General features: G+C 40.8%; 1 pseudogene; it reads left to right on the plus strand.

Moving 5' to 3' along the window:
• The first annotated feature begins 17,961 nt into the window (after positions 1-17,961).
• Positions 17,962-18,498, plus strand: LOC147442342 (uncharacterized; annotated as a pseudogene).
• Positions 18,499-27,683: the final 9,185 nt, after the last annotated feature.

The following is a 27,683-nucleotide window of genomic DNA, read 5'->3' on the forward strand; positions in this document are numbered from 1 at the left end:
TGAGTAGATTGCTTCTTTGTCTGGCTCACTACAGCTTTCTCGGTATTCACTGTCTTGACCTGGCTTTCTATCTGCCTCAAAAACTTACTGCTCTTTGTTAGTGTAGTCTTTGGCTTCTTTAACTGCCAGCCTGTTCTTCAGTTGCTTTTCTTTTCAAGTCTCTTGAAGTAGTCTGAGTGTCCGTTGCTTTGTCGTCTGAGGACAGCTCAATGTTCTTGGGCTCAAAAATCAGCTTCGCACTCCAAGCCTTTTTTACCTGCTCATGAACATCTGCAGCAGTGGCCCAATACAGAAATTGCCAAACATACCAAGCTTTAAAAACATTTTGAGATTTTAGCTTGGCAGTTTGTTGGAGTACATTGTGCGAGAGGATTTGACAAAGGTTAATAGGAACCTTTGGATCCAATACCTTGGCCAATAGCATAGCAAAAAGTTTTTCGGAGACATACGTTGGGTTGTTTTTAAGGCTTACTGCTTCGGCTACAAACCTGTAAGCAGTGGAAGCTTCCAGTCCTGCTACTGGAACTCCTTGACCACTTGCCTTACGCTTACGTTTAGCCGCTTCATCCTCCTTCAAGGCTATACTTATCTGCTGTGGAGTTGCCACAGATGGTTTGGGTTCATTGGGAATTTTGAATGCAAAAGCTATGGTCTCTGATGTCACCAACACCTTTCTACCATTTACCATGGCACTGCCATCTTCAGCGTCGAAAGAATCAAGAACTTGCTTGATGATGTCTGCGTCAAAAGCAATTCTTGTAGCTTGCAACACAACTCGGAGATCCCATAGTTGTAGCAGAGTCATTGCTTGGTCAGTGAATACATAACACTGGATTTTACTGTACGGTACGATGGGAAGGCTTGCCTTTGCAGCATCAACTATGGCCTAGGTTTCCTCAAGAGACTCCTGCATCTTCTTTGAGCGTTTCCTTCTACCCATACACTGTGAAGACGATGAAACAGGCGAAGGAGAAGAAGACTTACTTGTCGTGTCAAAGCCATCCCCTGGTGTCGTTGGCAAAGCTAGCTGACAGTTAACTGTCTCTTCAGAGGTCAAGGTTTGAGGCTGTAGCGAAGAAACCTCGGAGCTTGGCAATGGCGAATGGTTAACAGGAGGAAAGCGTCGCGCAGGGGATTTGTGAGGAAAAATGCTAACTCTCCTGACTGTTATACGTGTCCGTGCCATAAAAGCTCCACCACTCGCCTTTCCTAGACTTGTGTGCATCGCTATTGTCGTGGCAGGCATGCATTGGACAAGACTGCGACCCATCCTTGAAATAATTACTACTGGCGTGCCATCTGACCGTTGGGCGCTTAAAAATTGAGAAGTGTGTCCCCACTGATACTAGACTGATTTCCAGTCTGGCTCGACCATACTGGTACTGATTCTAAGATCAGTCTGATCTGGTTCTTCTGGTACTAGTTCTGAAATTGGAACTGGTTGCACATGAAAAAGTCCAAAAATGTCTGATTTTGGTATCTCTTGATCAACAAGTCCCAGTTCCTTAGTACCTTGTTCTTGCCCATTTTCTCTAGCCTCTGAATAATAAAGCTTGATCTTTGCCCCGTTATATACTCCTGGAAACAGTAATCCAGATAAGTCTTTCAGTCTGACTTAGCCATTGGAGAAGACCCAATCTACCTCAAATGGTCCTGCCCAGGCAATCTTCATGTTTGGCTTCTTTGGACCCATTCTAGACTGATATAGAAGCACCAAATCTCCTTTCTGAAATTCCCGAACTTTAATTCGACGATCATGCCAGTGCTTCCTTCGTTGTTGAACAATTTCTTGTTCCAACATAGCCTGTTGCCTGTTGCCTGAGTTCATCTAACTGCATCACTTCATCTAGCCATTTTTTAAGATTATGGTTGAAGTTTAAGCCATACTTCACAACCATTCTCAGACTTGGGATCACAAACTCCATAGGAACCACAACTTCAGTGACATACACCATTCTGAATGGTTTCATTCCAGTAGTGACCTTATAAGCTGTCCTATAAGCCCATAGAGCAGTCTGAAGTTTCAAATCCCACTTGTTTGGTTTCTTTTGCACCACCTTAGTGAGAATAGTCTTTATTGTCTTGTTGCTACTTTCAGCCTGTCCATTGCATCTGGGATAGTAAGGAGTAGATTTCCGATGCTTGACTGAAAGCATATCCAATAGGATTTCCATAGTGTCATTGATAAAATGTGTTCCTTGATCGGTCACAATCTCTACTGGACATCCATATCGGTAGACAATATTCTCAAATAGAAACCTTGCAGTTGACTTAGATGTGTTGTCAGGAAGAGCCTTAGCTTCCACCCACTTGGTTACATAACAAGTAGCCATTACTATGTACTTGTTCTTCCTGGGGGTAACCTTCTTAAACTGTCCCATAAAATCTAATCCCCATTTCATGAACACTCCCAGTGGTTGTATTGGCATCAAAGGAGTCATATCTGCAGTTGTTGGTCGACCCATTCTTTGGCATATGTCACAAGTTTTACAAAAACTTCTGACATCAGTAATCAGTGTTTGCCAGCACATACCAACTTGCAGAATCTTCTTGTAGGTTACTTTGTTGGAAAAGTGTCCACCAGATTCACCATTATGCACTTCTAAAATCACTTGCATTCTTCCTTCCATAGGGACACATCGTCGAAGTATACCATCAACACCTAGTCGATAAAGTAATCCTCCTATGATAGTAAATTTCAGGCTTTTTATAATCAGAGCTTTCTTCTGATTCTGCTTCCAATCCTCTGGAAAGGCACCTTGGGAAAGAAATTGATAAACATCATACCATTCAAGATCAACTGATTCTTCTGTCTCTAGCTGAAATAAATCAGCATCCACTGGTTCATCTCTCAAGGGTGATTCTGAATACCCTTCCGTACTTCTTGAGAGAAAATCAGCTCCACAATGGTTTTTGCCAGGCTTATGGAAAATTCTGAATTCAAACTCCATTAGGAACATCATCCATCTTATCAGCCTGCCTTGAATAATGACTTTATTAATCAGAAACAGAAGAGCCTGATGGTCCACATAAAAATGGAATAACTTTCCCAACAAGTAATGCCTGAACTTTGTAGCACTGAAAACCATTCCAAGGGCTTCTCTCTCAGTAGTTGTATAGCCTTGTTCAGCCTGACTGAATCTGCGACTAGCAAAATAAACCGGATAATCTGTTCTTTCGTTTGGATGAGCTAATATTGCTCCCATTGCCAATCCTGAAGCATCTACATGTACATGGAAAATAATATCCCAGTTTGGCTGCCTAAGGACTGGTTTATTGGTAATGGCTTTTTTCAGATTCTGGAAGCTCTCCTCGCATTCAGCAATCCAGTTGAACTTACTGATCTTCTTTGTAAGCTCATATAGTGGTACTGCTTGAGAAGAAAACTTATGTATAAATTTTCTATAGAAATTCACATAACCCAAGAAACAGCTCAACTTTGAAGCAGTTCTGGGTGCTTTAGCTTGCTGAACACACTGAATTTTGTCATTGGCCATCTCTATTCCATTTTGGAAAATTTCGGAAGTCTTTTGGAGGGCCTTTTGGAAGAGAGAGGAAAATAAGCTCCTCCAATGAGAGAAGAGCCTACATAACGTAGAAAAATAGATTGATATTAACAAAAATATAAAAGGTGTCCCTCTCCTCATTTAATAATCTAGTGGTCCTTGAAGACGATCACTCTCTTTCATTTAATGCGAGCACCTTTTTCAGAAGGTAGATGCGGTGCATTTGATATGGCTTACGTCATCACTAGAACTCAAAAAGTCACAAAACTATCAAGTGGTGGAAGATTTTGAAACTTTTGATACTGTCAATGCGTCCGGAACGCCCAAATATCCTAGAAATGAATGTCCAATTGCCTCGCTCTGACATCCAAAGAGGCAAAAAATGTCAAAAACCCCTAAAAGAACATTTTACTAACGACGCGCGAGGGGGCATTCCAAAATTTTGGAATGCCTCCTTGCGCTCCGTTAGTAAAAAGCCCCTTTTTTCCTCTTTTTAGGGAGCTTTTTGAGAGGAACATGTCAAAAAACCTCTAAAAAGGGGCTTTCTTGAAAGATAAGTATCCAAAAATCACTAAAAGGAGCTTTGTACTAACGGCACGCAGGGGGGCATTCTAGAATTTTAGAATGCCTCCTCGCGCGCCTTAAGTAAAAAGCCCATTTTTTGGGGTTTTTTGATATTTTTTGCCTCTCTGGATGTCGGAATGTGACAAGTAGACATTCGTTTTTAGGGTATTTTGGCATTCCAGACGCATTGGTGGTGTCAAAAGCCTCAAAATCTATCACTTTTTGACAGTTTGCGACTTTTCAACTTTTAGTGATGACGTAAGCTGCATTGAATGCGCCGCACCTGCCTCCTGAAAAAGACACTCACATTAAATAAAAAGTGATCGTTTTCAAGGACGATTGGGAATATAAATCTACTTTTTAGAGTGTCTGGTTGTCCTTTTGGACGTACTCACAAGGGGTAAGTGCATTTTAAAAAAAGTTTCTAGAGAGAGAAATACAATTTCTTACAAGGCCCTCCAAATGACCTCCGAAATTTTCTAATGCATGTCCCAATAGCTGTCCCTTCCATACTAGAAAAACAGATTTGAATGGATTCAAACAAATCCGCTTCTCCTGACAGTGTTTGAAAACCATTTCTAGGAATAGGAGGTGTTGTTGAGGCCTCATCTGAATAGACAGTAAAGTCATCCATGAAAATGGCGAGGAACCGATGAAGGAATTCATTAAACATCTCCATCATACACCACTGAAAGGTAGCTGGTGCATTGCACAGGCCAAACGGCATCACCAGATACATGAAATCTCCCCACTCAGTGATGAAAGTGGTCTTGGCTCTATCTTCAGGAGCGATCTGTAACTGGTTATAGCCACTATAACTATCCATGAAGCTATACATTTCATATCCCGCGATCTCATCAAGCAACATATCAGTAAAAGGCAAGGGAAATGGATCTTTAATAGTTTGGGCGTTTAGTTTCCTATAGTTGACACAAACTCTCAATTTTCCATTCTTCTTGGGAACGACGACTATGGGAAATAGCCAATCGCTACTTGCCACTTCTGTGATGAACTCGGCCTTGAGAAGATTATCAATCTCCTCCTTGACCTTCTTTGCATAGTTGGGGTTCATCCGGTATCTTTGCAGTCGTACTGACCTAGCATTTGGTTTCAGCGGTATTCGGTGCTGTCATACTTCAGAATCTACTCTCTTCAGATCTGTATATTCCTAGGCAAACACATCTTTATAGTTCTGGAACATTTTCCATGCCTTTTCCTTCATTGTCGGGTTGAGGTTCTTGTTGACCTTAATCATCCTAGTATTATCCTCTGATCCTAGGTTCCACTCTTCCACTTCTTGGTCGTCTGGAAGCAACCAATTAGGCCCACCTCTTTTTCGTTTGGTCGATTCTTTCGCGTAATCCCAGGATGGTCCATTCATTTCTGAATATGTATTCTGATCCACTGGGTACTCTTCAGAACATACTGGTTCCTCTACCATACCAATATCAGCTGGTTCCACCATCCTTCCAGTTAGCTGAACTGTTCTTTCCCCTGTATTGACTTCAGTAAACTGATCAAGGAATTGTCTTTTCTGCTTGTCAGCCTGCTCTTTATTGAGCAAGACTGCATTCAAGTCAATCTCTGCCAAATGGAATATGTTCATTGCCGCTAACATTCGCTCGATCTTCTTGGCCCTGTACTTCTGATATAACTCCTTCGGCCTCAGTTCCTTTCTCCAGCTCCTAGTATTGTTTGTCTGGATTTGGATTCTGCCACTAGCCCCTTCTATGGTTAATGTTTGGTTTGCATAGTCATGAACATCATGTGCTGTTCTCAACCATGGACGCCCTAGTAGCATCCCATATGCCCCTTGCACATCCAGAACTAGGAAACTGGTTTTGAATTTCTCCCTCCCAACTCTTATCTGCATATTTTCAATCATACCCGTCGCCTGTACGACTCTATGATCTGCCATTTGTACTTTGAATGGTGCTGGTTTCATATTAGTGATACCCATTCTTTGTTGGAGATGGACTCCCATTATGTTGACTCCTGCTCCTCCATCCAAGATAACACTTGAGAGAGGTTCCCACTGCTTCCTAACCTTATAGTCCACCTTAATAAGTGGAACTTCATCATATCGGACGGCCATCAGGTCCACTGTTCTGGCCTTCGCCTCAGCTTTCCTGCGCTGTCTGATAAAGTTGGCCACCTTAGGCAAGGTTTTTCTGATATCCTCCAGCTCTACAGTCAGCTTCTGAATTCTATCACAAATTTTCACATGAATTTCTTCTCTCTCTTGGTCAGAGTGATTGTCAGAGCTTGAAGAACTGGTATCTTCACAGTGCCATTCCTCTTTTGCAGTGCTTCCACTCTTTCCATCCACTCTCAGTTCATCAGCTAGTCCATGTACCACAGCCAGCATGGTCTCAGTTATGGCCGGTACTGACTGATCTTTATCAATCGATTGGGCTGGTATCCTCTGAATGACTCTAGCTTCGGAACTTTCTGGCTGCTCTGGTAGCTTCTTGGCTAAATCCTCTATGATTTTAGCCGCTAGTTCCCTCTACTCTTTCCACTCATCTACCACCTTCTCTTTACCTTTGGCCTTCCAAATTTCTCTTTGTTGAGCCCACTTGCTACTGCTAGGATTGACTGGTGCTTCTGAAGTGTCTGGATTTCTTCAATGACTACACCCTTGCTTCTAGTAACTACCCTGACTGGGACTGGCTCTGGTGTCGTAGCCTCAGTAGTAGTAGTTGTAGGTGCATCTGGGCATTGGGATGCAAAATGGCCATAGTTCCCACAAGTGTAACAATTCATGCTCCTATTTTGGAAGTTTCCTCGTCCTCTGTCTCTGCCCATACCTGGTTGGAATCGGCCACGTCCCTGACCAGTTCCACTGGTACCTGGTCTCTCCTCTTGAGCTACTTTGACTGGTTCTACCTTCACTGGTTCAGTGTAGGCAACCACTGACAGATCTTTGCCTTTCTTAAAGTGGTGGATCCTGATACCATAATTGTTCCATAGATGATTAAAAGCCTTATAGTAGGTACATTGTGGACATTCATTGGAGATATGGTCCTTGGATTTGCATTTCGAACACCAAGTCTCCATCTTCTGAACTGGCTGTCTTTTTGGTCCAAGATTCCTTCTTTGACTTCTCCTTGGCTCGTTCATTAAAACTACTCTCAGAGCTACTGGACATTTCACTGGAATCAGAACTTTCAGTAGCGAAGCTACTGCTATTGGTCCTTCGCTTCTTGTGGCTCTTTTCCTTATTGGCCTACTGTTCCAGCTTTAATGCCCTTTGGACCAGATCATTAAATTTCTTGGTAGGGGCTGGTACCTCTTGTTCCCTAAGCTTTTTGCTTCTGAAACCATTCAGAAACCATGCCCTCAACCTCTTCTCAGATGGCGGTTCCTGTTCCTTGATCTTTTCCACATAACTGCGGACTGATAAATTTCTCTGTTTGATCTTATCTAGTTCACAGAGAATATCTTCATCCCCTGTATTGTCAGAATATTCCAACCTGAAGGCTTTAAGAAATTTGTTGTATGATCTGAGCTGGCAGGCAGGGTAATGGTAATACCATTTCCTCGCTGCCTCCTTCAAGGTTTGTGGAAAATATTCCCCCCAATCATCTTCATCAATAATTTTCAGTTCAACATACTACTCGAAAGCCTGTATGTGAACATCTGGATCATCCTTCTTCCCTCCCTTGAATATTGGAAAAGAAATTTTCAGGGAAGATGTGTAATCATTCCGATTACTACTGATCCTACCACTTCTCTTCTTGGTGGCGCTTGGGAGTCTTCTTGCAATTGTCAGTGTCAGCATCCCAATCAATCTCTGTCTCTGTCTCAGTGTGAGTGTCTTCTTTGGTTTGTCTGCTAGAAGTACGGTGACTACCTTTACTTTCCTTGGTACCCTCATCTCTCTGCTGGGACCCAGAACTCTTGGAACTCTTGGCTTTCCATGTTTCCCGTTCTGCCCGTCGACGTCGAGAATGACTGGAGTGCTGTGAGTCCTGCGCCTCATCAGCCTGACTATGCTCCTCCTGAGCCTCAGTGTCAGTCATCTTCTCTTGCTTGGGGTCAGACTCTCTTCCTGACTCCTCAGGAATGGGATCAACACGAATGGTGGATTTCCGGCCACGACTGGATTTTGGTGCCATTGTTGAAAACTTCCAACTGGGAGAAGAGTCTTTCAGTCAACGAGCTTCAGCTCGAGCCACCGTGATCGCCAAAATGAAATTGGAGCTGATCTCTTGAGACAGCTAATTCCAGTGTTAGAAGATTTCAGCTACTAGTGTAGGAAGATTTCAGACAGTGGACAGGACAGGAATCAGAAACTAGACTGGAATTTGGATACTGAATAAGAATCAGACTTATGTACTGGAAATAAGGTTCAGATTCAGATTCAGAAGACTGGACGAGAAGTAAGTGTAATTGGAATATATGCCATGATTGGAATTACAGACCAAGATTACAGCAAATCTGATTTACAAAGAGAGAGTATAGCCGACAATACTGCCAATGATTCTCAAGTACAAGTGTAGCCAAGGCGCTAACCCAAATGATAATAATTTCCAACCGGATTACAATGTAATGGGCTCTATTTATACACTTCGGGTTTACTCTAGTAATTACCGTAGTAACTACTAAGTAATTCGCTGCCCATCTCCTAAGAAGACGTTCCCACATAGTGAACTATCCAGCCGTCTACACCCTCTCTCTCTCTCTCTCTCTCTTTGGTTTTTATTCTCTCTCTCTTTCTCTTTGTTTTCTCCTCTCTCTCTCTCTTTGTTTTATATCTTTCTCTCTCTTTACTCTCTCTCTCTTCCTCTCTCAATGTGTGTGTGTGTATGCATTCTTTGTTTATGCATGTGTGTGTGCATGTGTGTGTTCTTTTTTGTTTATGCATTTGCTCTCTCTGTCTCTCTCTCTCTCTCTCTCTCTCTCAAAAACACAATGTGTGTGTGTGTGTGTGTGTGAGAGAGAGAGAGAGAGAGGGAGAGAGAGAGAAAGAGGGGAAGGGAACATGAGAGAGAGGAGAGGGAAGGAGCATACCTGTCTCTCCTTCCTCTCCTTGTGTGTGTGTGTGTGTGTGTGTGGAAGAAAGAGAGAGAGAGGGAGAGCGCGGGTTACCTCTTTGCTTGAGCACCAAAAACTCGGATCTGAGATCTGAGATCTGAGATCTGAGTTTTCGGGCCCTCTTGGCTTATTTTTTACCGCTGTCGGCGTTGCTATAAGCGTCGCTATGTAATAAATAAAATAGCGATGCTGATAGCGACGCCGTGGATTTTCACTTTTGAGCATCGCACTGCGAGTGTCACTAATGTGAAGTACCTCTTGTAGTGAAATGCACTGTTCGCAATCTTAGGTCAGATGATACTATTGTGGAATCAGGTACCTTATCTTGTGGGCTATACAACTAGAAAAGTGTGTGAAAAGTTTTACATATGTAGCTATGGATTCTCAAGCCATTTCAAATGCTAATCTATGGCATGCACATTTTCAACATCTAAATTTTGCTAGTTCAATGCATTTATAGAATCCTGATATGGTTGCCTCATTTCCCCCTTTGGAGGAACCAACTAAGCATGTTTTTAAAGGCTATATGTTGGGGAAATGTAGCATTCTGGGATTTCAAATGATGGTTCAATGTGGGACACTCACAAGTTGGAGCTTGTTCATAGTGATGCTTGCGGCTCAATCCACATTCCTTATTTTGGTAGTCAATTTTACTTCATGTCTTTCACTGATGATTATTCATGGCATGCATGGGTAAATATCCTTAAGGTTAAGTTTGAAATGATTATGTGCTTCAAGCAATTTTTGCTACCGACTAAAGATGTATTTGGTTGTACCATGGGCACCCTTTGTTTTTATAAAGAGGGAGTATATGTCAAAAGAGTTTGATGTAGTTCTAGTTGGTCGTGGGATAAGACACAGTGCCTTATACGCCTTAGGAAAATGATATTACTAAGAGGAAAAGCAAGTCACTTAAGGAGATAGCACAATGTATGGTTAAAATCCAAGCTTTCCACATGCATTCTAGCTAGAAAGTGCCGTATGTGCTGCCTACATACTTAGCAGGTGTCCCACTAGATATTTTCAATCTAAGACTCCATATGCTTCATGGCATGGTAAGAAAGCATTCATTGTTCAATTGCAACTTTTTGGTTGCTTGGATTATGCTCTAGTGGTGCAACAACAACGCATGAAATTGGATGATAAGGGTGTCAAATGTATCTTTGTTAGTTATAGTTATGTATCTTTGTTGGTTATAGTGTTGAGAGTAAGGGTTATAGACTATACCATCCATATTGAAACATATCTTGACTTCTCAAGATGTTGTTTTTGTGGAAGATGTAGTTCAGCCCTTGTAGTCATGAACTGAAGAGATAGATGTAAGATCACATGAAATTTTTGATGCCTTGTTGCCTCTTTTCAATGGTGGGAATACAAGTAGAAGCCCAAATGATAAAAATATTCAGCCTATGTATATTTCAAGTGATATTTTAGATCAGACTATTTTGTAGGAAAATGTAAATGATGCGCAAATATTCAGCCTATGTAGATTTCAAGTGATGTGGTAGATCAGACTATTTTGATGTAAATGATGCACTTGATTAGGATAGGGTTGAAAACAAAGAGGCTAAAGGTTATGCCAAAATGGATAATTCAGACTTTTCGTGACAACAAATTGAAAGAACATTTGTCTAGTTGTGCTCATTTGGGTTTTGATAATGCTTTTTGTGCATCAAATTGTTATGCTTTAGCTCTTTCAAGTATGTGTGATGAGGAGAAACATCTTGAGATGATGATGCACAAAATTCAAAAAATTGGATGGCTACTATGGAAGATGAATATGATGCACTCGTGAATAACAATATTTGGTCTTAATGTGACTTGCCTTCTAGAAAGATGGCCATTGGTACAAAGTGGGTTTATAAGATAAAACAAAATTTGGATGGTAGTATTGATCGCTATAAGACAAGGCTTGTTGCAAAAGATTATGCTTAGCAAAATGGCATTGATTATAAAGAAAACTTTGCTCCCACTTGTCTTATGACTATTGATTGTTTCATATATGCATTGACAACTTATTTTGGATTTGACTTGTATGAGGAATCTTATGTAATAATACAGCCTCGTGATTCTGTCAAGAAAGTACAAGAAAGAAAGTTTGTAGACGTATTAAAGTATTGTATTGTTTAAATTAAGCAATCTTATTGTGCTTGGTATGAGAAGATGCATAATCATTTGACTGCATGTGGCTATTTAAATAGTCGAATTGAGAGCACTTTGTATGTAAAACATGCGAATGATGTATATCTTATCATTGTTGTGTATGTGGATGATGTAATACTCATTAATCTGAATGAGACACATATTGGTGAATTATAAACTGTTTTGAATGCCACATTTGAGACATCAAATATTTCAATCATTATTTCAACATTTAGCTTAAGTGGTGTGATTTGCATTCTGTCAAATATGGAAAAGTTGCTAAGCAAAATTGGCCTTGATGATTGCAGCCAGTTGAAAATCTATATGAAACATTTGCTATGCAAATTTGGACTTGATGATTACAAGCCACTTTCCACTCCTATGGAAACATGTTTGAAGTTAAGTTTACATGAGTTGAAGATCATGCAGTAGATGTTACCCTCTACTAGAGTGGTTGCTTCATTTATGTATACATTACAAGGCCAAATATTTAGCTTGCAGTCTCACAAGTGACCAATTTTTTTCATAGCCCTGAGTCTAAGCATTAGCAAGAAATTAAGAGGGTCTATCGACATTTGAGTTGCAATACACATCTTGGTTGTTTTATCCCAAGGGGGAATCATTGCCACAAGGTTTACAAGATTTTTTTGAATCTAATTACTCTGGTTGCTCTGACACACAAGTTTCCACAAGTGGTTTTTGTTTGTTTCATGCTAGAGAGATCATGCATATTTTGGTTGAGCAAGAAGCAACCTACTATGGCAACCTCTAGTTGTGAGGATGAGTACTAGGAAACTTTCACATCTATGGTTGAGTGTGTGTGGTTGAGACACTTTATACCTCTACATTGACAGTCAAAATGCATTCACAGTTGCAAGCGAGGAACCTATTCTTTTATGCTTGCACAAAGCATATTGAGATGCATTATCACTATGTTAGGGATAGACTCTCATCTGGAGAGATTAACAGGCATTGCCTCATGAGAATCTTGAAGATTTTCACAAGACTTTGAGCTTACATTCCTTTGTGGATTGATCGTGTCCATACAACACGACACTTTCCTATACTCTATGTGCCTGCGCTCATTCACCACATTACTCCAAGGGGGGATTTGTTACCATGTATATATTGTAGTGACTTTGTAAACACACTTAGGACCATCAAGGCACTTTTTTCCATGACTAGTAGGTTTCTTCCCCTGTGCTTTGCATTATGCCCATCATTCTAGGGCTAACTTATCTTGGATTTTCACACTTAGTAACAAAATCTCTATTGTTTTCCTTGAGCTTCTCCTCCATCTCCAAGCTATGTGTGCATTCTTGCAACCCTAACTCCAACACTAATGAGAACTTTCTCCTTGAGATCCTTAGATCCACCCAAGTGTGGCATCAAGGAGTTGGACAAATGTTGGGTCCACCCACTACTCTTGTGAGGACTCATAACTGATATTTGGGAATTTAGCAAAGCGTAAAAACCATTCAATTCTCTACTCCGGTGTGCCATCTCTTGTTTAAAGGGTTGGGAGAGATTTCCAAGACTGATTTTGCCACTCTCTTTAGGTACTTCTACCTTTAAACTTTGCACTTCAGCTCTATTGACTTCTTCCTCCTATTCATTAGGATGCGGTGAGTGGTGGAATTGTATAGTGGGAGAGGGGGTGCAAGACCCTTGGTCATGATCTTCTCACAATTTCTCCTTATTTAGAACCTTCTTTATATGTCTTTTGTATGGCTAGTAGAATAGCCTTCCTCTTTGGATGTGAAGTTTCTTGGCCCTACTTTCTTTTTGTACCTTCAAAGAATGCTTTCTTGGAAATGTGGGACTTTCTAGAGGAAGGGCCAAATCTTTCACCTCTTGCATGTCAATGCCTTTGAGTACTAAGTATGTGGCACTATTGGAGGTGGAACATTATTTTCTACATTAAATGCAATAAAGGAAATGTGGGTTACAATTAAAGAGCAGCCAAGAAAACTCTTCTTCTTGCCTTTTACTTTTCTCTTTCTAGTGAGGACTATATTGTGGGCTGCTCTTTATAGATTGTGGTAGAGCGTAATATGCATGTTAATAGTCAAAGAAGTCTATACTCAAACACCCATTTCCACCCCTCAAAAAGAAAAAGGAAAATCCATTCTCACACACGATTGTTGGGTTGTAGGGATGCACACACAACTTGGAGAAGATGAAGAACCTCAAGGCACACAACAAAGAGTATATTGCCTAGTGCACAAATAGAAAGATAAGTTAGGCCTAGAGTGATGGGCATATATACAATGCACGGGGAAAAAAACCTCCTAGTGAGGGAAAACGTTCCTGGCAGTCCTAAGTGTGTTCACACACATCACTACCACATATATGGTAAAATGAATCCCCTATGGGAATGATGCGGTGAATCAGAGCTAGCACATAGTGCATATGGAAGTTTCCATGCCCTCAGGACATCATCAATCCACAAAGCGAAGCAAGCCCAAAGCTTTGCAAAAAGCTTCAAACTTATCATGAGGCAATGCCTTTATGAGCAGATATGCAAGGTTGTCGTATGTTGGCACATAAACCAAGCTAATCTCTCTAGTTGTGAGTCTCTCCTTCACATAGTGATAATTAACCTCAATGTGCTTTTTGCAAGCATGAAAAATTGGGTTCTTGACTACCAATGCACTCTAATTGTTAGTGTAGATGATGTTGGTAGTATCTTTTTCAACATCAAATCAACCATAAGGCATCTGAGCCATACACACTCAACCGTAGCTATGAAAACTACCATGTACTTAGATTCACAACTTGAAGTGGCCATAGAAGGTTGCTTCTTGCTGAACCACAACATTTGGAAATCCGAAAGGACATGGATGACAATGCATCCCAAAATTCTCCCAAGCCCCTTACTACTCCTTCATACTGCCCCCCTTCACCATGCCCGTGCATGGCTTCACGGCCATGCTAACGTCTTCATCACCCTCCTCTCCTTTCTTATTAAAGACCCCCCCCCCCCCCCTAGCACCACCACAGCATGTGCTCCTCCTCTACACCATAAGCCTACACATGTAGAGAGTGGCCCAAGCCCAAACCCCTTGTCTCATAAATTTCCTAAAGGGTGTGCAAAACCATCTAGGAAGAATGCTTTACACTTTGGGTCACGAGGACATGCAAGAGATTGCACCAAAGGCTCCATCAAAGAAGGCAAGGATCTCCAAGAAGAAGGGAATTGTGGACCTCCAAGATGATGAGGACAACATCCAAACGGGGAATCCCCATCCCCGAGCAAGTACTTCTGAGCAAACAAAAAACCGAGCAAGATAGGTTAGATAAGTGAACTTGCTGTATCTTAATTTGTTTATAACAAAAGATCCATAATGTTAATTTGTTCGCAAAAAAAAAGGAAAATTTAAGAGAGGCACTTGAACTAACCTAGCCACCAAAAAACTGACAAAAGAAATTGAATGAAGAACATAACCCCAATCTTCAATAAGATTATGTAGCAAACTCGTTGCATCTTACATTGTTTAAAACAAAATAGTGTTCATTTTTTTTCAAACACATATGAAATTTACAAGAAACTATTCATAGAATGCACTCTCAAAACTTGTGCTGATCTCTCACAAACTAGGGCTTATCATAAGTAGACAAAATACCGCTAGGGCTTATCATAGGGCTGATCTCTCACAAACTAGGGCTTATCATAAGTAGACAAAACACCGCTGCATTTCAAACTACATACCACACAAAGCCTTTACATCTAGAGGCACTTTAACTATTGCTGCACATTTGGCTGCAATCCTCCCAAAGCTTGAAACAACTCCACCTTCGTTAGGGCTGCTTGGTGCATGAACTCATGGGCATGAGAGTCCAAACCCAGAATTTGGAGAAACACATAGTAAATATGCTTGCATGGCACATATGTCAACCTCTTGGACTCTCTCTTTTGGAAGTCCTCACATGTTCATCTTGGAAAATCAGACAATGTCACAGAGTATGAAACTCCCTTTGCCCTTGACCCCTCTGTGCTAATGTAGAAAACATGTGTTTCATTGCACACAACAATAACCTCTTTAACTAATGTTGCTGCCATGCATTTTCCAATATCAATTATGGTCTGAAATTCTTTTGTCAGCGTTGAGAGCCATGTTTCATGGTCGAGAGATCATGCATATCTTGGTTGAGCAAGAAGCAACCTACTATGGCCACCTCTAGTTGTGAGGCTGAGTACATGGCAACTTTCACATCTGTGGTTGAGTGTGTGTGGCTGAGACACTTTTTATAACTCTACACTGACAATCAAAACACATTCACAGTTGCAAGAAGCAAACTTATTCTTTCATGCTCGCACAAATCACATTGAGATGCATTATCATTATGTTAGAGATAGACTCTCAACTGGAGAGATTAGCTTCGCTTATATGCCGACACAAGACAACCTTGTAGATTAATTCACAAAGGCATTGCAATCCTCATGAGAATTTTGAAGCTTTTCACAACGCTTTGAACTTACATCCCTTTGTGGATTGATCATGTCCATAGGACACGTCACTTCCCTATACTGTATGTGCCAGCGCTCATTCACCACATCACTCCAAGGGGGGATTTGCTACCATGTATATGGTAGTGACTTTTTAAACACAATTAGGACCATCAATGCAGTTCTTTTTCTGACTAGGAGGGTTTTCCCCTTGTGCTTTTGCATTATGTCCATCATTCTAGGGCTAACTTATCTTTTATTTTCACACTTAGCAACAAATTCTCTATTGTTTTGCTTGAGCTTCTCCTCCATCTCCAAGCTATGTGTACATTCTTGCAACCCTAACTCCAACACTTATGGGAACATTCTCCTTGAAACCCTTAGATCCACACAAGTGTGGCATCAAGGAGTTGGACAAAATGTTGGGTCCACCCACTACTCTTGCGAGGACTCATAATAGATCTTTGGGAATTTAGCGAAGCGCAAAAACCATTCAATTCTCTACTCCAGTGTGCCATCTCTTGTTTGAAGGCTTGGGAGAGATTTCCAAGGGTGATTTTTCCACCCTCTTGAGGTACTTCTACCTTTAAACTTTGCACTTCATCTCTATTGACTTCTTCCTCCTATTCATTAGGATGTGGTGAGTGGTGGGATTGTATAGTGGGAGAGGGGGTGGTGGAATCTTAGTCATGATCTTCTCACAATTTCTCCCTAGAAACTTGCATTGCTTCTAAAACAGCTTTCCTCTTTGGCCCTGAAGTTTCTTGGCCCTACTTTTTTTTTGTACCTTCAAAGAATGCTTCCTTGGAAATGGGGGACTTTCTAGAGGAAGGGCCAATTTTTTCACCTCTTGCATGTCAATGCCTTTGAGTACTAAGCGGGTGGCACTATTGGAGGTGAAAATTTATTTTCTACATTAAGTTTGATAAAGGCAATGCAGGTTAAAGTTAAAGAGCAGCCAAGAAAACTCTTCTTCTTGCTTTTTACTTTTATCTTTTTTAGTGAGGACTATATTGTGGGCTGCTCTTTGTAGATTGTGGTAGAGCGTCATATGCATGTTAAAAATCAAAGAAGTCTATACTCAAACACCCACTTCCATCCCTCAAAAAGAAAAACGCAAATCCATTCTCACACACGATTGTTGGAGTTAGGGTTGCAAGGATGCACACACAACTTGGAGAAGATGAAGACCCTCAAGGCACATAACATAGAGTATATTGCTTAGTGCACAAATAGAAAGATAATTTAGCCCTAGAGTGATGGGCGTATATACACTGCATGGGGGGGAAAACCTCCTAGTGAGGAAAAAAGTTCTCTGGCAGTCCTAAGTGTGTTCACACATATCACTACCCATATATGATAAAAAGAATCCCCCATGGGAGTGATGCGGTGAACAAGAGCTAGCACATAGTGTATATGGAAGTGCCTTGCCCTAAAGACATGATCAATCTACAAAGGGAAGCAAGCCCAAAGCTTTGCAGAAAGCTTCAAACTTTTCATGAGACAATGCTTTTATCAGCAGATATGCAAGGTTGTCCTATGTTGGCACATAAGACAAGCTAGCCTCTCCTGTTTGTTGAGAGTCTCTCCTTGACATAGTGATAATTCACATCAATGTGCTTTTCGCAAGCATGAAAAATTGGGTTCTTGGAAACTGCCAATGCACTTTGATTGTTAGTGTGGATGATAATGGCAATGTCCTGTCCAACACCCAAATCAACCATAAGGCGTCTAAGCCATACACACTTAGTTGTAGCTGTGAAAACTACCCTTTACTTAGCTTCACAACTTGAAGTGGCCATAGTAGGTTGCTTCTTGCTCAACCACAACATCTAGAAAGCCAAAAGGACATGGATGACAATGCATCCCAAAATTCTCTCAAGCCTCTTACTACTCCTTCACACTCCTCCCCTTCACCATGCCCCTGCATGGATTCATGGCTATGCTAACATCTCCATCACCCTCTTCTCCTTTCTTAATGAAGTCCCCCCCCCCCCCCCCCCCCCCCCCCCCCCCCCCACACACACACACACACACACACACACACACCACCACACCATGTGCTCCATCTCCGTACCATAAGCCTACACATGTAGAAAGTGGCCCAAGCCCAAACCCCTCCTCTCATAAATCTACCAAAGGGTGTGCAAAGCCAGCCAGGAAGAAAGCTTTACACTTGGGTCATGAGGGCATGCAAGAGATTGCACCAACAGCTCCATTGAAGAAGGCAAGAATGTCCAAGAAGAAGGGATTGGGGGTATGCATGAGAAATTCCACAATCCTCTGAAGCAAGGGGTCAATCTATGGGCAAAAGTGGATGCACGGGTGGCCTCCACATACCATGATTTTGATAGAGATAGCGAGCATGTCGCAAAAAGTTGGACTCTATACTTGGCCAATATAGGGTGGATAAGACACACAATGCTATAGGAAACATGCATGTAAATGGTATGATGTGGTAGATGAGTACTACCATGAGAGAGCCTCTATGAAATGTGTTAGCCATACCACCTAGGAAAATACTAACATGAGTGAGGTGCAAGGGGAAGAAGACTCCAAAGCCTCCCAAATCAAAAGTCAAGCCATGTCTACCACCAATGGCAAGCGGTCTACTCTAAAGGTTGAGGAGTCAATAGCACCGATGGCAGCCACTGGTCGAGCTTCACTTGACCACTACTTGAAAGATAACTCTAGCTAGCACAAGAGATGGCTAAAAACAAGCGTCTAGATTTGTTGGCTAGCTTTCGCAACACCATGGAAAGACTCTTAAAACATGCTAACAATGACAACAACTAACGAGCTACTAACTAGTGAAATCTATGGTCTTAAAAGCTTATGTCACATATTTTTCTATCTTAGTTTTGAAATTTGGGTGTGTCTCTAGTTATATATATATTTTTTAAGTGAGCACATTGTGTACATGTGTTTTTTCTTGTTGACAAATTGCATTGCTTGTGCAAACCTACAAGTTGCGAGACCAATGTCTGAAGAGATGTCACTTCATTGTGCTTGGCTATGCTCTTTAGCAATTGCAAAATTACTAAAGGATGGCCCCAACCAAGATGATGTGGCCTTCTTACTAACATGGTTGCATTTAGGCCAATGTATGGGCCGAGCGGTCACATTGGCAAAAGAAGAGGTCACGAGCCTAAGAAAGCTTGGGCTTATGCCCGGCCCCAAAATTTTCTTTACAAATTTATTCTGAAGTCCTACTCAGATATCATGTTCAAGAGATGCCTTCGAGTTAGCAAGGACACCTTTCATTACATTTATGGAAAGGTGGCCCCTTTCATGTCAAAGCGCATCATTAACATGCGCAAAACCATTGACGTTCCTACATGTGTGGTGACTGTTGACACACAGTTGAAAGTCTTGGGTGACTTGAATAGGTGTGCAAAGAGCACATCATGCGGAACATTTCTTGATTTTTGCAAGGCCATCATGAAATCAGGTCAAAGAGATGTCTACATTCGTTGGCCTTCTCCATCTCGCTTTGAAGCTGGCTAGTGAATTTGAAGCCCTCCGAGCAATACCCTATGTTGTTGGCTCTATTGATGGTTCACATATTCCAATCATTGCAGCAAAGGAGAACCATGTGGATTACTTCACCTGAAAAGATTTCCATTCAATCTTCTTGCAGTTAACAGTGGGAGCAAATTGTTTCATATGAACTATGATGTTGGATGGGATGGGTCAATCCATGACTCCCTAGACTTCACTCGTAGTGAGTTGGGTCAGAAACGTGCTAGAGGTGAGCTTGGCAATTATTGTTTGGTGGAGGATTGTGCTTATCCCCAGCTCGACCATTTATGTTGGTGCCCTTCAAAGGGTGTAAGGAAAGCTTGTCACGCAAGAAGTTCCATTGGAATTTCATACAATCTAGCACAAGAACGCTAGTGGAGCGAGCATTTAGCATGCTAAAGGCAAGTTTTTACATCTTGTTAAAGAGATGTGACATGGATCTACATTATGTGCCTAATATGGTGGCAACGTGCATAATATTTGCATACAACACAATGATGCTTTTGACATGGAATGGGTGCGTGATGCCAAAGCTAACCTACTCGTTAGTAATTCACTTGAAGAGAGTCAAAGAACCGCAACAAGAACTATGGTATAAATTCAAGCTCTTCGTTCCACAAGGGCAGAGAATGCAATTGATCCATCTCAAAGATGCGATGAAGAGGTCTTCAAGGAGTGTCAAATGACCTTCGTTCAAGTGCTAATTTTTGTGACAATCTTACAAGATCATTGTACCATGCTAAGAACAAATTACAAAAAGTCTTTGGTGATGATATGTCCGATCAATCATCGTCATCAACTTCCACTTGAGCTATTGTACTATGGGTTGGGATTTACACTATGGTTTTTATGTTTTGATGTTTGCTTTTTTATATTAATCTATCAGTATGACTTTATTGCGTTCTAGTACTTAAGTGCGATCAAATTCAATGTTTTAAAACAATTGTATCATTAGTAGTGCCTTTGGTCAATAGAGATAACTCGACTACTCGTCTATCATGTGAACTTTCCCCAAGTAATATCTCTTCCACCGCCTCCGGGGGGCGGCAAAAATCCCTTTGAGTTTTCTTCCGCCGGCTCGTGTAAACAAAAGGGTGGTAGAAATTGCCTTTCTAGAATCCATTGTGCGAACCCAACCTAAGGGACCTCCCTTCTCAACTCTACCACTGCTCCATGACAAGGCAGGGGTAGAACCCCCACTAGCCTAATGTAGGCCAAAAAAGTTAAGGGTTCCTTGCCTCCGGCATAGGGAGATGGCAAGGGCGAGAAGGGCTTGAGCGTGCACACATTTTGTGATGGCTTGACAACTCGTCCCTTTCTCTACGATGTACATATGGGATCAGGTGCTACGTTACCGCATCGACGCTAATGCAACATTGCCGTCAATGGCGATACAGAATTCTCCATTAAAATAAACGACTTCTCCATTAAAATAAACGACAACAGCCTTCGGTTTGTCTGCAATGGTTCCTTCAACCCAAGGGAGAGCACGGTAATCGTGGTCCAGTGGAAAGACTTGATAACCAATTCTTTTGGGAAATTAGTCAGGTATCTTGAGAGAGGTACATGGTCCTTTTGGTCGTGGACGTCTCAAACTACAAATGGCAATAGCCCTATCCACTGTTATCCCTTCGGGAGGACGTATCTCATGTTGTTGATTTGTGGGTAGGCAAGAGGACTCTATTGGAACTTATGGAGCTGCTTGAATGACACCAAAAAGTCTTTCAATGGCAAGCAAATGTAGTGATCAATTGCATCTCTGGCCTAGATGCAGAAACCCTAACTTTGTGAGACTCATATCCACAAAGAGCTAAAGAGAATTTAAAATCTTTGTGTTGGATGCCCGAGGACAGAGACGGTTGAAGCTAGATTCCCTTACTTTAGAACTTTGCCTTGCTCCCAGCAACCGTGCTGACACCATATCCCTTTGGCTACATGAAGATCATCTGCATGAAATGGCTTCCTATTGACCGACCGATACTGCTTCACTCACGACCAATAATAGGAGTATTTGTTGGCTGCTTTTGCTTGATATTGCAGTAAGAAAAAAGAAAGAAGAAATGAACAACCTCATGTGCTTCCACCATGTCATGTGAAGTAGCTGCTGCTACAAATCTCTGCTTCTTAGCAATGCAACACCCATAAATAACATCCTTTTGAGTAGATCATGACGAAGACTAAGTGGCATGGATGTATATCAAAATCATACATGTACATATCAAAATCCTACGTAGGAAGCATATCCAAAGGTACCCCTTGACAATCAACCGACTGCTCTTCAAGTCAGAAAGGTTAAAAACCATAATGTATTGTAATTTGACACTGCATATGAGCATGTATATTGCCGCCTACTATGATCATGGTCAACTTTGTCAAAACCTCCTAGAGCCACGGTGGCGCTCCCCCATCCCTTTCTTCTAAGCAAATTTGTTTGTCAAGGATGCCGTTGCTACTGTAGCTTGAGAGGACACTTACATGGAGCAGTAACAATCTCTCTTTGTCTCCTCCCGCATGAAAAGGTTACTGCTCAAGCTTGGAGTGACTCTGAGCCTTTGGTTATTTCAATCTTTCGATTAGCTTCATTGTTTATGTGTGTGTGAGATAAGAGTGATGGATTGAGTTCAGGTGGGAGATTAGTCTTAATCTATGGATTATCCTCTTCATTATCAACTCTCCAATTTTAGATTTACCTCTTTTCTTCATCTACCTATGGCTCTCACACCTTTCGTTTATGATGTTTCCATGCCCTAACCGGGTCAATGATCCACAAATTTACCATTGTCAGTGGATTCCGCTATGCTGTGCGACCCCCAACATGTATGTTTTCACATCTTGCTTTCATGAAATTCTTGGTACCATCAATAAAGAAAAGAAGAAATTAACATCCATTTATATATCCTCTTTTTCTCACTTCAACACATTCAATCCTATTGTTAAAGGAGGTAAAATACAAAAATCCAAAATTCTTCTAGAACCGTTAGGGAATCGTGATGTTTTTTTACCTGTTCATTAGTCAAATGTTCTCACCAAACTGTGGCATTATTACATTTATGGCAAAGAGGAGTGTTTCCTCTCTTCCTAAGCTACAATTTCAAGGATGGAAGCCCCATCAAGATGCCTCCATGCCTACTATTCCCTATTGCCTACAATTATGTCTATGTAAGAAATGCCCATGACAGTAAATAGGACATGAGATATAGAAAGAAAATACATGGCTTACTCTTGCCAAGTGCAAGAAGGTTGATACAAGGATGTGTATAAGTTCATATGGTATTACACACATATTGTGAGATTGTTCAATTCAAAATTGCTAGTATTTAAAGACTTGCCCAAAAATTTAGGAATGCTTGCCTGAGTCAAATGGCCGATTCGACATAACAAATCCCTTTCTAGATCACCTCCACAATCCTTGAAAAAAGTATTTCTTTCCTAAGATCTTCATTAAATCCATGTCATGGATTCCCAAGTAAACAGTAAAGATTAACCTTGCTAGAAGTGTCAAAGTAGGTGAGGCTCTATGTACAAGAGTAACCAATGACCAAATTGTTGAATCCATGCCTCCAAAGAAACTTTAAGAGTGTCTCAAAATAAGAAGCAAATCCATCACTCAAAAATTGTGAAGATACGTAAATATTCAACATGCATTGAAACAAGGCTACATGGTGTAAACCTGCTATTGTGAGATGTCTTGAGAGTAACGTAAAATGTGTGATAATACAAAAGAAATTCCATTTGAGTGACGCTTACATAATCGACATGCATCTCCACAAAAGAATTACAATCATGGACTTGTCACAAGGCTTGACATGGTAATAAGGCTTCCATCTGGTTTGCTTGATTTAGGCTCTTATGCTAATGGAAGGTTGTAAAAGTGGAATGACATGGATGAAATTGTAGTTTTGTTGGGTTCTCTATGAAAAATTGTCTTGCCCACACTCTAAACATACCTGGGTTAGTGTAAATGTAATATTGTGAGAAACACTATGTACTTATTTATTGCTGGTGCTTAAGAGACCCTCAAAGGACATGAATCAATCATCATCCTTGTTCCAAAGAGACAAATGTTGACTTGCAAGACGTGTGAAAGTTTGTTTCCTTTACTCAATAGGAGGAGTACATATAGAATATAATGAGGCACAAGCTCAACCAATGCATGTTTTTAATAAGATCAAAGTTAGCTTGTAGCTCACACTCGTGCCCATGGCGCTCTTGAAGAGGAGACAACAAAAGAAGTATGTGATAGAACAATGCCCAAATTACTCGCCCATGTCTTATGTGATAGTATACTGGATACTTCTTACCACATGCTCATTATGGCTCTTAACATCATGCACCTTACAAAGCCATAATCATAATGTTTGTTAGCATCATGCACCTTACCAAGCCATAATCATAATGTTTGTTAGCTTCATGCACCTTAAGCCATACATTTATTTATTGGATGTTTCAAGTATGTGTTGAGAAGAGCTTGTTTTGTTTGATGAGGCAAAAAATCCTGTAGACATCGTATCATGCCCTCGAGGGTCATGAAAAAGGTTGTGCTATCCAAAAGTGCAATGCTTTGATGATTGCTTTTCTCCCTTGTGTCATATGACTACCATTCTTCAAATTTATGAATTGGTTTCACAAATGCTTTTGAGACACACCAATTGGAAAAGAAATACAATTTCTAAATGGCATTTGAAAAAGGAATCATATATAATGAATCATCATGATTTTGTTCATTAGCATTAGGAAAGCAGTGTGCAAGTTGAAGAAAGCCTTGTGTAGTCCTTTGCTCCCTTATGTCATATGACTGACCATTTGTACCATTTGTGGATTGGTTTCACACAATGCTTGTAAGATACACCAATTGGTAAGGAAATACAATTTCTAAATAGAAGTTGGGACACTAGACCATAAATAATGCATCATCACGATTTTTGTTTGTAATCATTAACAAAAAATAGTGTGCAAGTTGAATAAAACCTTGTATGGTTTAAAGCAAGCTTCTCTTGCTTGCTATGGGACATACATGCCTTACTTGACTACACGGTTTCTAAAAACAATACATGTAAGACCACCTTACATGCTAGGCCTGATAACTCGATTTTAAGGTTGATTGAATGCAATTTTGAGATGCTAGATCCATACCTCTTACATCATTACTTAGGAATTTAATCCAAGGGATGTGATACAACTAATGGTTTGATCGCAATAAGACTATTGAGAAATTTGCAACATAGACTAAGCTTGATGAATGAAAACATTTTGTTACACCAATTGAGATGGGTTTAAATTATGAATAGGTTGTCATTGGCTTACCTATGTATGCATAACAAAGCCATATGTTTGGCTTAAAATCTCATGAGATGAGAAGATTTAAACATAGTTTAGGGTCTAACCATTGAAGCATATGAGAAAATTTCTCAATACCAAGTGATGTATGGTAACTTGAGCTATTTACGCCTAGCGACCACCGTTGCCACTAGCTTTACAAACTTGAATTAGATTATGCACTAGTGTCTCCACTAGAGGCTTTTGCTTCATGCTTTGTAATTAATGGATATAATGGTTAAGCAAGAAGCAATATTTGTGGCTAATTTCGGTTGTGAAACAGAGTACATGACAAGGCTTGTAGTCACAATTGAGTAGGCATGGATAGAATCTACCATTAATATTTTGGTGTTGGATAGAAGTGTCGACACATTCTACCAAGATGGCACTTTCTGAGACACGAGTGCAAGTTAAAATACAAAGAGGCTGCTGAAAACTATTAAGGTAATTTCCAATCAATTAATTTGAAAGTTCCATTCCTACACTTATAGAAACTCTCAAAAGTTAAGAATCACTTTACAAGTTTCACTCCTAGTACTTACTGTAGATAATGTCCCAAAGTTCAAGTAATTGACTACCTGCCTATCTTGTATTTCCCTTTTTCGTTGTTTCTTTTAAAACAAACCTACTATAGCTTCTCTCTCTCCTAGATGTTCACTCCTTTACATCTATTTTGCATAATCATGCAAAGTAGCATGTGTTTGTCCTACACGAGCTTCTGTAATGCAACTTGGGAATGATTCAACTAAATTAAGAAGAGAATCTCAAGTAAAACCTACCAAGCAAACATCCACAATCATCAGTGAACTCTCACTTCCAAAGTTCAAGTCCTGGTTCGTGCAACCTAGGAATCACCATCCATGCCTTCGATTTGGTGTCTTACTCACTTGGCGTTCAACATCCATAAGGATCAATAATGCCTATGCATGACTCTTGCCAAGTAATATGTGAAACTTTCTGCAAATGTTTCAAGACTAAAGATGATACTCACCTTACTAGCGCCCACACGTAAATTGTGACCTTCCACATAAAAAGAACACAGCAACATGTGCAGGAGAGTACATAGAAATAGTTTACCATGTAGCCATTGGGAGTCCGAAGCCTAAAGCCTATTAATGGAATGAGAAAAAGGTATTATGCAACAAATGAAGACCCAAATGAAGGCATGTAATAGTCGTTAAGAGAAACGAAGTGAGGAATTCTAGTGTAAAAATACAATCTGTTCAAAAAACAGGAGTCATAAGAATATCCACAACATCTAAAATTGCATTATGGCCCTGGCAAAACTCAACCGACTGTTATTATCCTTTGTCAAACCTGTGGGAGGTAAAAGTCTCCACGAGAATGCCGAGGAGCGTTCTGGAGCAAGCGCAAAAGAAGACGGTACTTTTGTCAAGTTTTTGAGCACAAATGACTCCCATGTCTTTCTTTTTTGGCCATCATGGAGACACATTTTAGGTAAGAAGGAGAGGGCCTCAAGGCTATTTAGAGACTTATACAATAAGAGAAGGAGAGCAACATGCTAGAGCCCAGCTCAGAGAGTCCGATATCATTACCAGATCATAAGCCAAGCAGATCCAATCGACTGGTTTGTTTTGAAGGTATTATGCACATGATGGAGGCATCGATTTTGGGTGTCGGAGGCGCAAGTACTAATGCTCATACACATGTGAGCATTTTCATTTGGCCCAATCGGAGAAATGAGGCTTCCCCTTGGTTCTCCCTTTTCCTCTTTACCTTGTGGCTAAGCCTATATGGTGATGAGCTAACACGAGATTCATGGCTTCCAACTACCACTAACAAGAGATGAATGTTGAGGCCGGTGATGTGTGTGCGCGCGCGCGTGCGTGCGCTCAAGGAGGTTTGTGTGTGTGTGTGTAGACATAGCTTACACAGTTAGAGAGAGAGAGAGAGAGAGAGAGGGAGAGTACTCATGATTTTGACTCAAAGGTGTTACATTAAAGTGCACACCATAACATAAAAACATGTACATACAGGGCTTTATTTATAAGCCTGGAGTAGATATCCGGTTGGAGCTCCTTATCCTTTTTCCTTACACATAGCCATAATAGAAAACCTTACAACACATGGGACAGATGCCATATAGTAAGCTATACAAGTGTAAAGGCGTTTCCCATGGTTACAGAAGGATAGGCAACAATGAAGAGTTGCATGATTCCTAGTATGCAGATGACGCTGCATTGTATGCATGATTCTCTTTGATATGCATCGCTCCCAAGAGATAGCTTGTGATGCGTTTTGCATTGCAAGTGGTGCTCAGATTGATTGACGTAAGTCCCTCGCAATTGTGGCAGGCATCAAGAGGTACCTACTTGGGGACCACCATAGGATAGTAGCACAAGGTTACATAAAAATAAAAAAAATTCATTTAATGGGCTCTTACGTCTGTCCTGACCTTTTCCTGGAGCAACAGGTTGGGCCTTTATTTACCTCCATTAGAAAGAAGCTCATCCATTGGTCTCTCCTTGTCTCTCTATAGCATAACAATCCTTGATAGTGAAGCAGGTTTTGATTGCCATGGCCTGGTATACAGCTTGACTGAGGCATTCTTTCCTAGCTGCACCATCCAGACAAGAGTTTCCTCTCATAAGGTTATGATGGCACTTGCATTGAGAGAGCATAGGTGAATTGGTCTCCTATGGCAACGGAGCAGCTGTGACCCAGAGAGATGATTAGAGCTTTATGTGAAAAGGTCGTTGCTCGTGGTCTTTTAGTAAGGGATTAGCACAGAGAACATTTCTGAGGTGCCAGTTTGGAATGTAGAACGCACGAGTATGGGAATTGGAAACCCTCATTTCGAAAATATCTTTATATATTTATATAAACAAACATTAGGTTTACAAACGCCATAGAAAATGCAACTGATGCTGTCACTCATATTTGATCAATAAACATGACTACATTGTACTGTCTCGGCATATTGCTAGCTCCATCTTGAAAGAACCTCGAAAGCAAAAAAACGCTCTACCATTTTCCTAGAAAAAAATTTATAAAGCCCAAAATGGACAGAGGCAAGATCAATGTTTAATCAATGTCCACCATAATAGTATGCCATTTGGGCTTTCACCAGTGTCAAAAAAGAGGAGGAATCTAGCAAGATGAACAAGACTGAAAACCAGCAG

This window comes from Adiantum capillus-veneris, chromosome 14 (genome assembly GCF_014529385.1).
Source record: "Adiantum capillus-veneris isolate H3 chromosome 14, ASM1452938v2, whole genome shotgun sequence".
NCBI classification, from domain to species: domain Eukaryota; kingdom Viridiplantae; phylum Streptophyta; class Polypodiopsida; order Polypodiales; family Pteridaceae; genus Adiantum; species Adiantum capillus-veneris.